Here is a 13,769-nt window from a genome sequence, read left to right as displayed (position 1 = left end):
AGTCAATCCGAGAGATCTGAAGGTCATGACGTTTGGCAATCTGAGGAGCTGTAATCAGAGTCTGCGCATCCAGCGTTGTAGCTTAGAATAAAAATGGTCTGCAGTTCTAGCATAATAGTCTTGAGTTGAATAAAGACGTCATCAAGTATGGCTAACAAGGGCTACTGTCTTGGGCGGTTACACCCTCAAACACATGAACGAACGTCATCATCTCCATTTCTCCGCTGTTGCATTTAATCGCCACTGCTATATGCCACGGTATACCTCTTTAACCAAACCAATCCGACTGGCTTTCCCGTAACTTACGTGGAAGATATTTCATCACCCAGTCAAGCACTAGAAAAATGGACGGGGCGCTGAGGCCGCTCATGATGTCAAGTCCGCATTCATCCTGATTTACAAACCGCAATAAATGGGCTTTCCAGCATTCAATGCTCTGTTTGGCCTGGGAAATAACAAAAGACAGTTCTTCTTTTTCATTGTCTGACAATTCAGCCGTTTCTGAGCCTTCCTCAATCTCCCTCATTACAGACCAGGCAAGCAAGCAGCGGTCACAGCTGTCACCGTGGGTGTGGCCACAAGTCACAGAATAATTTAGGTCGTCAGGATCACCCAGAGCGTATGCTCTACAGTGGTCAGGGACAGCGGAGCTTTTGGAAACATGAACCTGAGAATGAATTCACCATTTTCGAAAGTACTCGATCGGCTTTTCTATTTGCTCCATGTTGGGATAAGATTTGTGGCACATAGCACGTGGAAGTGTCTCGCCGCCAGCGAGGTCCGAGTTCACGCCGGTGGTGTGGGCAGATTGTGTCTAAGCTCTGCGTCTCGTCCTCGCGGAAAACAACCCCTCTACCAAGTGTAATTTCACTTTCCGTTCTCACTCCAGAAATTGACCAGTGAGAACAATGATTCCAAGTATCCTTTGAGCAATTGCCAACTGGGAGCTGGTCATTAGATTTGTTAGTAATTAAACCCATGAAGAGGTGAATCAACTGCTTAAGTAGTGTTCGTTACTGAAAGGATCGCTCTCATACTCGTTCTTTGAACACAGTTCAAATATATGACTTTCATACATTTACAAACGTTGATGTTGTTTGTTCATTGTTTTCCTGCTCCACGACAACACTAGTGTATAGCTTGTTTTCCTGAACCTTTTTCTATAGTTTTCCTAAGCACACGCACGCTGCACTTGCCAAGCGTTTTCTCATAGAATAACTAATGGTGAATGCCATGAAAACATGATGTTTGTCGATTAATTCCCTGCTCCACACAAACGAGAGTGTATGGCTTGTTTTCCTGAACGTTTTTCTATAGTTTTCCTAAGGGTACGAACGCTGCATTTGCCAAGCGTTTCCTCTATTGTTTTCCTGCCGTATTGAAACGCTCGTGAACAACTTGCGCTGTTTTCCTCTTCGATTTTCTGTAGTATTCATGAGCGCACGAGCGCTGCATCTTTCAACCGTTTTCGCGCAGATTTACTGATGATGAACGGCAATGTTCGTCGATTGTTTTCTTGCCTCAGAAACGCTAATGAATAGTTCGTTTTCCGGAACGTTTTTCAGCTGTTTTCCAACGCGTCCAAACAATGCATTTTTAGTGTTTTTTTCTGGGAAATGATGACGGTCAACGCCCTGAAAACAAGATGTTCGTCGATATTGTGATCATTATTTCCTGCCCTTAATCCTGCTCCGTGAAAACGCCAGTGGATATCTTGTCTAATATTTAGAAGATTGACCCCGATCGGGTCATTAGGGGCAATTCAGTCATTTGAGCCGTTTGGATCATTTGAGTAAATTGAGCTTATCGGGTCATTTTAGTGGTTCAAGCAGTTGGGTCACTTGCACTTATTGGGTAGAACAGCGATTAACCGAGCGGCAGTAAACGCGGAAAAATGCATGCCTTGCACGAATTCACCGTTGCAGAAAACACCGGAAAATGCATGCTTTCTGGTTAACTCCAGTGAACATATCGTTAGAATGCGCAAAACGGCTGTGAATGGCAGAATACGTGATATTTTTCTTACGTCAACCGATCAGCAATACATGTAAATGGTAAAACGTCGGAAAATGCGTTTCAACGAATTTTTTCGAATTCACCATCGCGGAAAAATGTTGGAAAATGCATGCTTTCGACCGGATAACTCATTTGAAAATTTGGTTCCTCGGGTGAAAAATCTTTGCGAACAGAAGAAAACATGACATTTTCTATGCGTTATACGAACGGCAAACCCAGGAAAACATTACGTTTTCCTGTATTTACACACATTAACCTTCCCGAAAAATGCGTGTTTTCCGGCAGCCGTTAATTCCGGTGAATACGTTGTCGTTCACTCAAAAAAATGCCAATGAACAAAACGAAAACAAACTGTTTACCGTGCGTTACCCTAGCGGTTAATGCCGGAAAAATGAATTGTTTACCGCGAAGGATAACTACCGAATAATTCAACGAATACTGGGATTTACCGATGCGAAAACACACCGAGAACGTCGGATTTTCCGTTAGCAACCCACGAGTAAACGTTAGTAAAATGCCGCGTTTTCCGTGAATTCAGCCTTCATCTTCCATGAGGTGAACGCTAGTTTGTTTGCCGCGTGAGTCTCTGCAAGTGCATTAATTGCAGACAAAAAGTCCATATGTATTATTTGTATGTATCCTGTATGGCTTATTAAGACCCATCTTTTTTTTTTAAGTATTTTACATCAAATTGTGTCATTAATACGGTCCTTCCTCTGTATTGGCTCTTTGGTCCTCTGTTGGACGGAACAATGGCTAATTCTTTGTTTACTGCTGCCATTTTTAACTATCCCAGACCCCCTTTTGCTTGCTAGTAATAACGAAGTCTATTTTAGTACAAATTTGGCAAAGGGCGTGCTGCCAGTCACTTAGCGGGAACTTGCATGAATATTTTACTTACAGTTCAGTCAACTTCCTGTTGTTATTGAAGACTCCAGGTGGTAACTCTGCTATCTCATTGTTCTCTAAGTACCTAAAAAAAGAAGTTTACCCCGAATTTACGTTCTGTTTTAAGTTAATATTTTAGGCTCAGAGTCAGTTTGTGGTTAAAATAGTGAGTTTCGAAGTTTAACATAGAACAGAAACCCAATGGTGTTTATAGAGTAGCACTTTTTCAGCGACATAATCGTTCCCAAATTTATATTGACTCTTGCTACTCTTTTATATTCAATCTTGCCATTCGTACCGGTTTTTACCGGTCTTGCTGATGTATGATACTAGAACAGAATGTTGCGAACCAATTTTGCATAGGGCTAGTTTATTTCATGAAGCTTTGTAGTGTCGCCAATGTTTTTTTGTGTCAAAACGATACAACAAGGCTGTGATAGGTCATAGAAAGGTAAAGGGGAGAGCGGCTGTCTGGGTTTTGTTTATCTATGAACTGGGAAAGGAAAATTCCAGCGGTTGGCATTAGATCAAACACTCTTACTAGAAAAGGGCTCGATAACTTGAGCTGAAGCTATTGGAACTCTACTCCATTTGGAAAGGAAGTAGCTTCCTTTTTTCGTTCTTTGTAAAAGTGTAAGATTTTTACCAACAACTCTAGGCTTGTTGGTTATTCATTTCACATTCATCATCTCACATGCGACTTGCTCTTGTAAAATAATTATTAACTAGCATTTGGATAATTTTGGTGCTGTCATTAAACACCCCGAAAAGTACCCCCATTATCTGTGTAAAAAGTTCTATGACGAATTAAGAGGCTACGGTCGAAACTCCGCAGAAATATGTATTGAACAAACCACAACATTCTGATTAAACAAAAATTGAGAAACTTCTCAGAATTCCAAACTGAGGGATAACAAATTGCCTTGAACGAAAACTCAAAAACGGTAAACGACTCCATAAAAACAAAACAATGAAACATGCACGAGAAAAAGTTGTCCAAGTCAGTTTTGCAGTGTAAACGTTAAAGTTCTTTAACCTGATTGACTCGTTTGTAAAGTCACGCGCGCTGCGCGTGAATACAAAAAGAATACAAACTAAAGGAAAGAGGAAAATTGTACTTTAGGGTCAAAAAAGGAAAGACATTTTCTCCAGTCTGACTGTTACCCAATCCCTACAGAAAGATTTTCTCTGGATTTAAGAATGAAGTCGCACATCTTAGGCATTGTTGCCATTAAGTAACATTCTCTCGTATTCGCAACTTTTTTTCGCGCTTTTGGAAAGGGACGCTAACTCGCTGAGGACCTAACAAACACCAATAAACACCTTACGCAAAACCTTTCCAAGAAAAGTGTTATCCTTTCAAGGGAAAATAAATGTAAAGTAAGAATCCTCACTTACAGCTTCTGAAGCTCAACTAGTGGAGTAAACAGGTCATCAGGTAACTTCCCAATCTTGTTATTACGTAGCCTCCTACAAAGTAATTTATATTTTCCACAAATGGTACATTATCAGATGAATAATATAGGCCATAAAAAGATCAATATTATTGAGTTGGTTTTAACTGACACTCTATAAGCCAGCCTAAGCTCAATGAATTCCTTAGCCTCAGCACTGAGGACAACCTCAAATATGGTCTGGTGCACTTAATCTCGAGTACTTGACATTGAAAAAATGCCAACCAAATGCAAGCGGTTCATACCAATAAGACGAGAATCCCAACTACACTAAAGCACTGTGCAATGGTTGGCTCTATTTAAATATCAAGTGGTACATTTCGCCACTGGAAAGCACATCAACTCATTTCTTACCACAAAATGCATGGTGATATGTAGTCTTTTAACTGCATGCATTTTAACTTAGTGGATCAAACATTTTATTCCTTGTCCTTGAGAATGATAAGTCCCCAGTCTGTCAAGCCTGATTACTTTTGTAAAGATTTATGCCTAAATGGTAAAGTTGGTTTCTTGAGAGACTGCTATGGTTTGTTACTATATGACCATCCCTGGCCTCGTTTTGTTTGCCATGAAAAAAAAGGCCATTTTAGCCAGAAGAAATTTGTGCTCGAAATTTTCAAATAGCAAAAAAGCAGGCAATTGGCGGGAAAAAAGAAAAAAAGACCATATCGAACTAATCTTTAAAGTCTTGAGCTTTTAACTTACAGATTTATTAACTTGAAGTTGGTATGGAAGACTCCGGGTGGTAGTTCTGCTATCTGATTCTCATGTAAGGACCTGCGTAAAGAAGATGCCAAGAATTTAAGGTTTGACCTTAGCTTTAAACCAATCAGAATTCCATTGGAGGCCCTTCTTTGATTTCAAGCCTTGAGAATGATAAATTCCCCAGCTTTTTAATCCTGGTTATTGTTGTAGAGATCTATGTTTAAATGGTGAGGTGAAGAGAGAGTGCCAAGAGAATAAATAGGCATTGGGTCGAGGGGCTGTGATTTTCGCACCGGAAAAGAGCAAAACCAAGAAATAGGGAGAGCAGTTACCCCTGGTGTCGGACTGAGAAAAGAGTACTGTATTATGTCGACACATCATTGAAAGAGTTCATAAAGTCCCTTGGAGTTCGAAAAAAAACTTCTTAAATCATCTTGTCGAATGGCCCATTTTTTTCAGTTCAGTATATGCATCTATTGTATGGAAAAAGTCCAAATCGATTATTATCTCTCGTGATTGCTTGGGTTAGGGGAAAGATCTCATAAAAGTTGTTCCTCTGACCTGTTTTGAAAATTGGTGGGATTATTAACGATTGAAATCACATTTCTGTTGAAAGATCCTATATATCCCAAACAATCCATCCAATATTAACTTATGAACGTCTTACTTACAGTTCTGTCAACTCGGAGTTGTTATTGAAAACTCCAGCTGGTAGCTTCTTGATTTGATTTGCATTTAAGTACCTAAGAAATGAACAAAACTGAACCTAAGATCGCTTCTTAGTGAATAATCGTGATTCCTACAGTGAGTCTATGTTATTTTCCCTTTTGCCCATTTTCTCCGGTTAACCTGGGTTAGATAAACTAACGGGCTCTCTGCTCACGGAAGAGTTTCTTATTATTCTTATCTTTTTTTTTTTCATGACCTTCTGTGCAAAGGAGGATGGATAGCTGTTGGAAAAAAGAACTGATGACAAATGTTCCTTTTCCTTGGAGATGACTGACAGTTTTTTCACAAGGCGCTTCGCCCGGTCAGACAATACCGCGCTCCACTGATCAAGGGTGGTATGAATCATACGCTAAGTACTAGTCAGTGTGATTTGGTTTTCTGTAGACACTGCGTTCTTTTCAGGCGTCTATTTGGTTCCTTCATAACTGACATGTCAAGAAAGGCGATCTTAGAGTGAGTCTATGTTGTTTGTCCTTTTCAACATTTTTTTGTTTAAATTGGGTTAGATAAACTAAACTAGGAATGGGTTTAAAATACCATTAAAAAGTGTCATTAAGTTCCCCTACATTGTTGCTTAGGTTTTCTCGATATCTGGAGAAAAGGGGAAGTTGCATTTTTCCTCCTTAGGATGCTTTATCTTCTACTCTGCCAAATATGTGGGACTGAGCATTTCTTGAAACTACGGAAAATATCTGCACGCTTGATACATTTAGAAAGTTATGGTCTATGATGTGTTGTACGTGATGTTGTAAACCAGTTATGTCTAAGGCTTGATTTGTACTAGCTCTAATAATTTAGGTCATAAATTATAATCACATTGACATCGGCTTCTGTCTCACGCAGATATTACTAAACGACTATGGAGTGCCCTAAGAAAATAAATAGTTACAGCTGCGAGAGGGCTAAGATTTATCTATTTTCGCAAGGGACAGGAGAAAAACAAGGAACTGGGAAAAACAGCTACCCCTGGTATCGGATTGAGATAAGGGTACCGAGTACTCCACTTGGTTCTTCTACTATTATGAATAAGGAGATTGTATGGTCATATCTGGGAAAACCTATCAGATATTAACGCCTGAGTGTGTTATGTACTGGTGAGTCTACTCGGAGAAGTTATTGAAAACTCCAGGTGGTAACTCCTTGATTTGGTTTCTGTACAAGTAACGAAATTAACAAAGCTGAATAGGTAATCATAGTTCTCAGAGTGCGGTTTATGTCACTGTGTTCTTTTGAGCATCATTTTTCAATTTGGTCAGAAAAAATTTAACTAGGAATGGCTGGACCTGGAGTTCTTAGGAGTGGAGCTCTGACATGATGTTTTCGAATGGCCGAGTTTCTGCAGTTCAGAAATTCCACTAAAAAGCTCATAAGAATGGAAGATTATGCTACTATCTTTATTGGGAAGCACTGGATAAGTTATGGTAATTTATTTTCTTTAAAAAAAAAAGGGGGGGATGGCATAACATTTTCTGATAAAAACTTGAGTTCAACTCGTTATGTACATGGATAGATATGATACTTGAACACGTAACATTCGCGAATTTTATGGTTGCGTTTGGTAGGGATGTCCTAGATGCTTTCCAGATCGCGGTTAAGTCTGGTGAACATCCCGATCGCACCGTAGGAGAACTTTGGGAACTTACCCATGGTAAGAATTCACGCGGTGTGGCACTTTCCCAAAGAACAAAGAGTCTAGAAACGTTTTGCCAATTGTGTCAACACCTGGCTGAAAATTAATCAAGAGGCTAGTGGTTGACCATCGTGGGTGACAATGCGAGAATTCAAGGCCCGGTATGTGCGAGAGTATAAGGAGCGGGAGAAATTCAAGTTAGTTTCTGAGCAGGTTCAGAAGAACCCAGGTCGTAAAACGTTGGCTTTACTGATGTTAAACTCCTTCTGGGGCAAGTTTGGGGAACGCCTCAACAAATCCACAACCCAATAAATCACAGCTCCACACGAACTGTTTCAACCAGTGAACAACCCTCTCCTGAACATACTATGTGGTTATATTTCGTCTTAACTATCAGCGATAAAGGAGGAGAACCAAAAGGATACGGAAACCTAAGAAAATTGTGCAGATCACTTGGTAAATATGACAAGGCCTGAGTATGTACGAGAGTATAAGGAGCGGGAGAAAATCAAGTTAGTTTCTGAGCAGATTCAGAAGAACCCAGGTCGTAAAACGGTGGCTTTATCGATGTTAAACTCCCTCTGGGGCAAGTTTGGAGAACGCCTCAACAAATCCAAAACCCAAAAAATCACAGCTGCACACACAGGCAGCCCAAGCTCACTACTAGAAAAGCGGACGTGACTCTTACCGTGTTGCGTAACGTTTTATATTTATAAAGGTTTGTATGGGATGTTATCGGTTTGCCTTAAAAGAGAGAAAAAAATGTCTTGTTTTGAAATAAAATGGGCTCACCTTATTGCCTTGTTGTTTTCTCTGTTGATTCCGAGCGTCTCAGGCCATTTTGAAGCGTTTTCGGCGAGTTAGCGCTATGTTGGTGTTCAACTGCTAAAAGAAAGACAAGGCCGGAAACCTATTTTAGAAGCGTCCGTCGCCCGAAGCGAATAATTCAGCCAAAAAATTTCCACCAGTCTCGATTCCTCCAGAAAATCAAAGCAGAGATGTTGCAGTTCCATTTTCCATTCACTCGATTCACAATTCCTCCCACAGATCTTTCACTAGCGATACTTTTATCTCCAGATCGATAGGCTTTCCAATTTCGAATTTGGCTGCTTGAAACGATCGCCGCCCGTTCGCCGATCGCACAGTATGTTGGGTAACAAAAATAAGCCCGGCGAGGGTAGCCAGCGGTCTGCAGTCCATAGCGTGAAATATCATTAACGAATGTCTGAACACAACTGTCCATTCGTGAAACTTCTGTGTACAGAGTGCCTCATAAAACAAATGACAAGGTAACATACTTACATTGTTAAGCAAGGGGAATTTCGCCGCAGGTTTCCTTCATAGCTTGACACTCAGGAACGTGCACATGGCGATCGATCTCGGGTTTCCACTGAGATATTTTAATTAGTAAACACATTTCCATTCGATGGTGATTGGTCGATCAAAACAATGCGGTCTTGACAAAACCTCTCGAGGGGACCAGGGGAGCTAACGGGTTTGTTTTTGCACTGCAGGCCGCTGGCTACCCTCGCCGGGCTTATTTTTGTTACCCAACATAATGTGCGATCGGCAAACGGGCAGCGATCGTTTCAAGCAGCCAAATTCGAAATTGGAAAGCCTATCGATCTGGAGATAAAGTATCGCTAGTGAAAGATCTGTGTGAGGAATTGTGAATCGAGTGAATGGAAAATGGAACTGCAACATCTCTGCTTTGATTTTCTGGAGGAATCGAGACTGGTGGAAATTTTTTGGCTGAATTATTCGCTTCGGGTGACGGACGCTTCTAAAATAGGTTTCCGGCCTTGTCTTCCTTTTAGCAGTTGAACACCAACATAGCGCTAACTCGCCGAAAACGCTTCAAAATGGCCTGAGACGCTCGGAATCAACAGAGAAAACAACAAGGCAATAAGGTGAGCCCATTTTATTTCAAAACAAGACATTTTTTTCTCTCTTTTAAGGCAAACCGATAACATCCCATACAAACCTTCATAAATATAAAACGTTACGCAACACGGTAAGAGTCACGTCCGCTTTTCTCGTAGTGAGCTTGGGCTGCCTGTGCTGCACATGAACTGTTTCAACCGGTGAACAACGGCCTCTCCTGAACATGCCATGTGTTCGTATTTAGTATAAACTATCCGCGATAAAGGAGGAGAAGCAACAAGAGACGGAAACCTCAGAACATTGTGCAGATCACTTAGTAAATAAGACAAGGCCTCAAAATGTGACTTTTTTCTTAAAAAACTCGGGACTGTGCACTTTGATGGTTATTTATAATCTCACATTAAATAGCACTTGAAAAAATTTGATGCTGCTATTGAACTTTCCAAAAGATACTCTTATTATCTGTGTAAAAAATCCAATATTGAAAATAGATACTAAAGGGCTGTGATAGGTCATAAAGGGGTAAAGGGGTAAAGGGGAAAGCATGTGTCTGGGTTTTTTCTATCTGTGTACTGGAAAAGGGAAATTCCAGCGGTTAGCACTACATCAAACACTCTTACTGGAAAAGGGCTGAAGAACTTGAGCTGAAGCGATTGGAACTCCACTCCATTTGGAAAGGAAATAGCTTTTTACTCTTGTTCGTAGTCAAAATGTGAGCTTTTTATAAACAACTCGGTGCTGTGCAATTTTTTGGTTATTTAACATCTCACATTCGACTTGCTCTCGTAAAATAACTGTTAAATAGCTCTTGATTAATTTTAGTTCTGTTACTGAACACCCCAAAGGGTACATGCCCCCAGTATCTGCGTAAAAAATCCAATAATGAAAATAGAGCCTTAAGTCTAAATCCGCAGAAATATGTATTTTATACACATGTTTTACATACAGGTGAGTCAACTTGGAGTTGTTAGTGAAGACTCCAGGTGGTAGCTCCTTGATTTGGTTTCTATTTAAGTACCTAAGAAATGGACATATTTAAATTTAAGATCTCTCCTAAATAGATAACTATCAATCCGAGAGTGTGCCTATGTTATTGTATTCTTTTTACCTCTTTTTTTTTAAGTTGGTTCATAGTAATAGAAAAAGATAACATTAAAAAGTGTTATAAAGTGCCTTAATAAACGCAAATATCATAATAGCAATTTAGAGAAGTCGTAACATTTTTAACACACTGAAATGTTAAAAAAAGAAACCTTTGTTCGAAATAGAAATAACCAAAAACTTGTTTTCAGATTTCTCAACACATGGCACGTTGGGAAAGAGGCAAACTTAAGAGGGTTGAAGGATGAATTTTCTCTTTTCAGGCTTATTTTCGGCAATTGCTAATATTTTAGCTCACCCGCTAGTAATAAAGCTCTATTTGAATGTCAATGCCCCCAATCAAATGGAATTGACCCAATTATAAATTATTTAATGGATAATTACTGAGGCATATTGGATTATGAGAAATACTGCAGCCAGCTGAGGCCTACGGTCTCAGCTGGCTGCAATATCTCTCATAATGCCAAGTGCCGAAGTAATTATCTATGATAACTATTGATCCCCATGAAATCCTATTGTTCTGTGTCTGTGTTGGATCTTCGATTTTAGTCGCACCTATGTGTGATAATTGTGATGCTTACTGCTATTGTTCTTTGTTGTGACGAATATATTTTAGATTTTAATTGTGCCGAGGGTTGTTATTGTAGCTCGTTGTTAAAGTTGTTTAAAAGAGTTCTAAAGATCGAATTAATTCGTGCAAGGCGTGTAACACTGCTAATTTGCATACTATATAAGCCAGAGAATTCAGTCATTTTACTCAGTGCGAACGTGGGTTTAGAATGAGGATGGATTCGTAAGAAGTCGAAGGATTACTTATTACACAGAGCTCTACGGGGAAAATTGTACTGCACGAGAGGTCAAAGTAGTAAGTCCGGAAAATGTGATCAAGAGGGTAGTAATCAGTCAGTAGTTGTTAGCACTAATTCCGCTAGAATTGTTATTTCCTATAAATAAACTGATGAATATAATATTTCTTAATGCAGTAAATTGTGCTCCATACTATCAGTTTCCTTAATTGTATTTTTTCAGTGTTTGAAAGTTTTAGTTGATTAAAGTGGCACTTCGAAACAAAAAGTAAAGTTGCAATGAACGAGAGTAAACGCAAACGGTAATGTTGACAATGTGGTCAGCTATCAGTTTTGGTGCGCTTTATACATTAAAATTTCCTAAAACAAGCTGAAATATTTTTAATAATTGTAACCTGCACGCTGCAATATTTTTGATATTTCAGCCCGGACACTGCAATATTTTTAATATTGCAGCATGCTTATTTGGCGTGTTTAATTATAATACCCCTAATAATTTTCCTGCTAACAAAAAAAACCGCCTCCGTTTTCCTCCTACAGTTGTTTTGTCATCTTAAAGACTACAATTGTTGATTTAATACAGAGAGAGAACAATAGAATTTTATGGGGTCAGTAAATATATGAGTCCCCTCCACGAGAAAGAAGAACCCTCTCAACTGTACCTCGCTTTCAACGTGTGGTTCTGTAGCTCACTGGGTAGAAGGGCTGAAATAGTATGTGGGAGGCATGGGTTCGAGTCCCGTTCAAGCCTGTGTTCATCCAGGCTTAAATACGAAGGCGCGCTATAAAAGGAGCCTTAGGTCCCACTGGACCATTTGTCAATCGACCGTCGTGTGAAGTAGAACTCTTAGAGTCAAGTCAGCTTGAGCTACAGCTACTCCAAAGCAGTGAACAGCGGGCGCATTACTCAAAATTGTTTTATGTCTTCATCACAATACAAGAATTTTTGAGATTTATATCTCCTTTCTCCAATGGAAACTGCCTTTATTTGGGGCGGTAAATTTGAGATCGAAGTAGGTGGTTCGCACGTTACCTCATGCGACCATGCTGGTTGATGTAAACAATAGATATCTCATTAGCCCCTTTTGTTCGTCTACCAGCATTTGAATTTGACCCGCACACGTTAACGATGAGTAAAAAATGAGCCCAGGTCTTCCCAGGGAAGACTTCCTTATATAGAAGTTTTGCACAGCAGCCATGTTGGATGGCAGGAACAATAGATTATTTTACCAATAGGAAAAAAAATTCTTTCGTATGCAAAATATTTTCATTGTTCCTGCCATCCAACATGGCTGCTGTGCAAAACTTCTATAGCGCGCCTTCGTGTTTAAGATAATGAACAAATATCAGAGCGTTTCTTTCAAGCCGAATAAAAAGTATTCTTCATGTAATAATGATAAATGACTCATAATTGCTGTAATAGCTCCTCTATCAGGTTGCTAAAGTCTGTTGATGGAGGACATATCCTGTGTTTAGGTTAAACATTTAATCCGTATCGTATATTTTTATTGTGTCATTTTCTTTTGGCAAACGTAAATTTAAATTTCGCAATAACTTTCCAAAAAATGTTTAGGATTCCGACATATTTCGAGAGCCAGTCAATGTTTTTGTGTGGTTGGCAAGGTACTCAAGAAGCTAGCGTTACTCTAGGCTAGCGAGTTGCGCGACTCCTACGCTTCTGAGTTTCGTGCTTAGCAACCTCCCGCACCATCCAAATATTCAGTGGTGTACGCTATGGTGTTCACCATTTGTTAAATTTGATTTACAATCCGCAGATCAAAAGAAAATATTTCATTAGGAATTCATAGATTAATGTCGTGCAGTAAAATTAACCCGCTCTTTCGACGATGAACTGTTTTTAAATGATTTATTATCCGCACTTCTAAAAATATTTGAAGGATAATGAACACTATATTCCCGTTTGACCTAACAATATGCTGGATATTTGTTTTGTTCTTAACATAAACTGTTCCTTTGAAGCTCATAGTTTCCCTCGAGCCTCGCTCTCTTTTGTTTGTTTTGTTTTTTTTTTTTATTCATATTATGGCTGTCGAAGACCCTTGAGCTTAAACACCTCAGACTCAGCTTTAACAAAAATTGCAGCCTTACAAACTCTTTCTGATGCAAGAAATCAAAGAAGGAGCTTAGAACCGAAGTTAATAAGATTGCACTGTTAATAAAGAGATTTTGAGGTCATAAGAAATACCTAAGAAATCGAAATAATAAAATTGAATTTAACATGTACTTAACGGGTAATCATGATTCCTAGACTGAGTCTGTGTTATTGTGTCCTTTAGAAAAGAGTTTGGGAACTAGAACTATAGTTTTTGGAGGTAGCATTTCATGAAAAAAGGGAGAGTGTTTTTTCAGGGTTTCTTGATCACGAGGAAAGTGATCATTCATATATTTAGTTTATCTTTCTTTTGCTTCATTAACACATGTACATTTTGCTAGCCAATGTAATGAGAGGTGTTCTCATTTAAATCAGAGGCAGTTGCACTTTGCATTGACCTCAATTGAAATTTTGAAAAGCGGAAGAAGCAGCAATAGGTAAGT

This window comes from Stylophora pistillata, chromosome 1 (assembly GCF_964205215.1).
Source record: "Stylophora pistillata chromosome 1, jaStyPist1.2, whole genome shotgun sequence".
NCBI classification, from domain to species: Eukaryota; Metazoa; Cnidaria; class Anthozoa; order Scleractinia; family Pocilloporidae; genus Stylophora; species Stylophora pistillata.
This window is presented reverse-complemented; position numbering follows the sequence as displayed.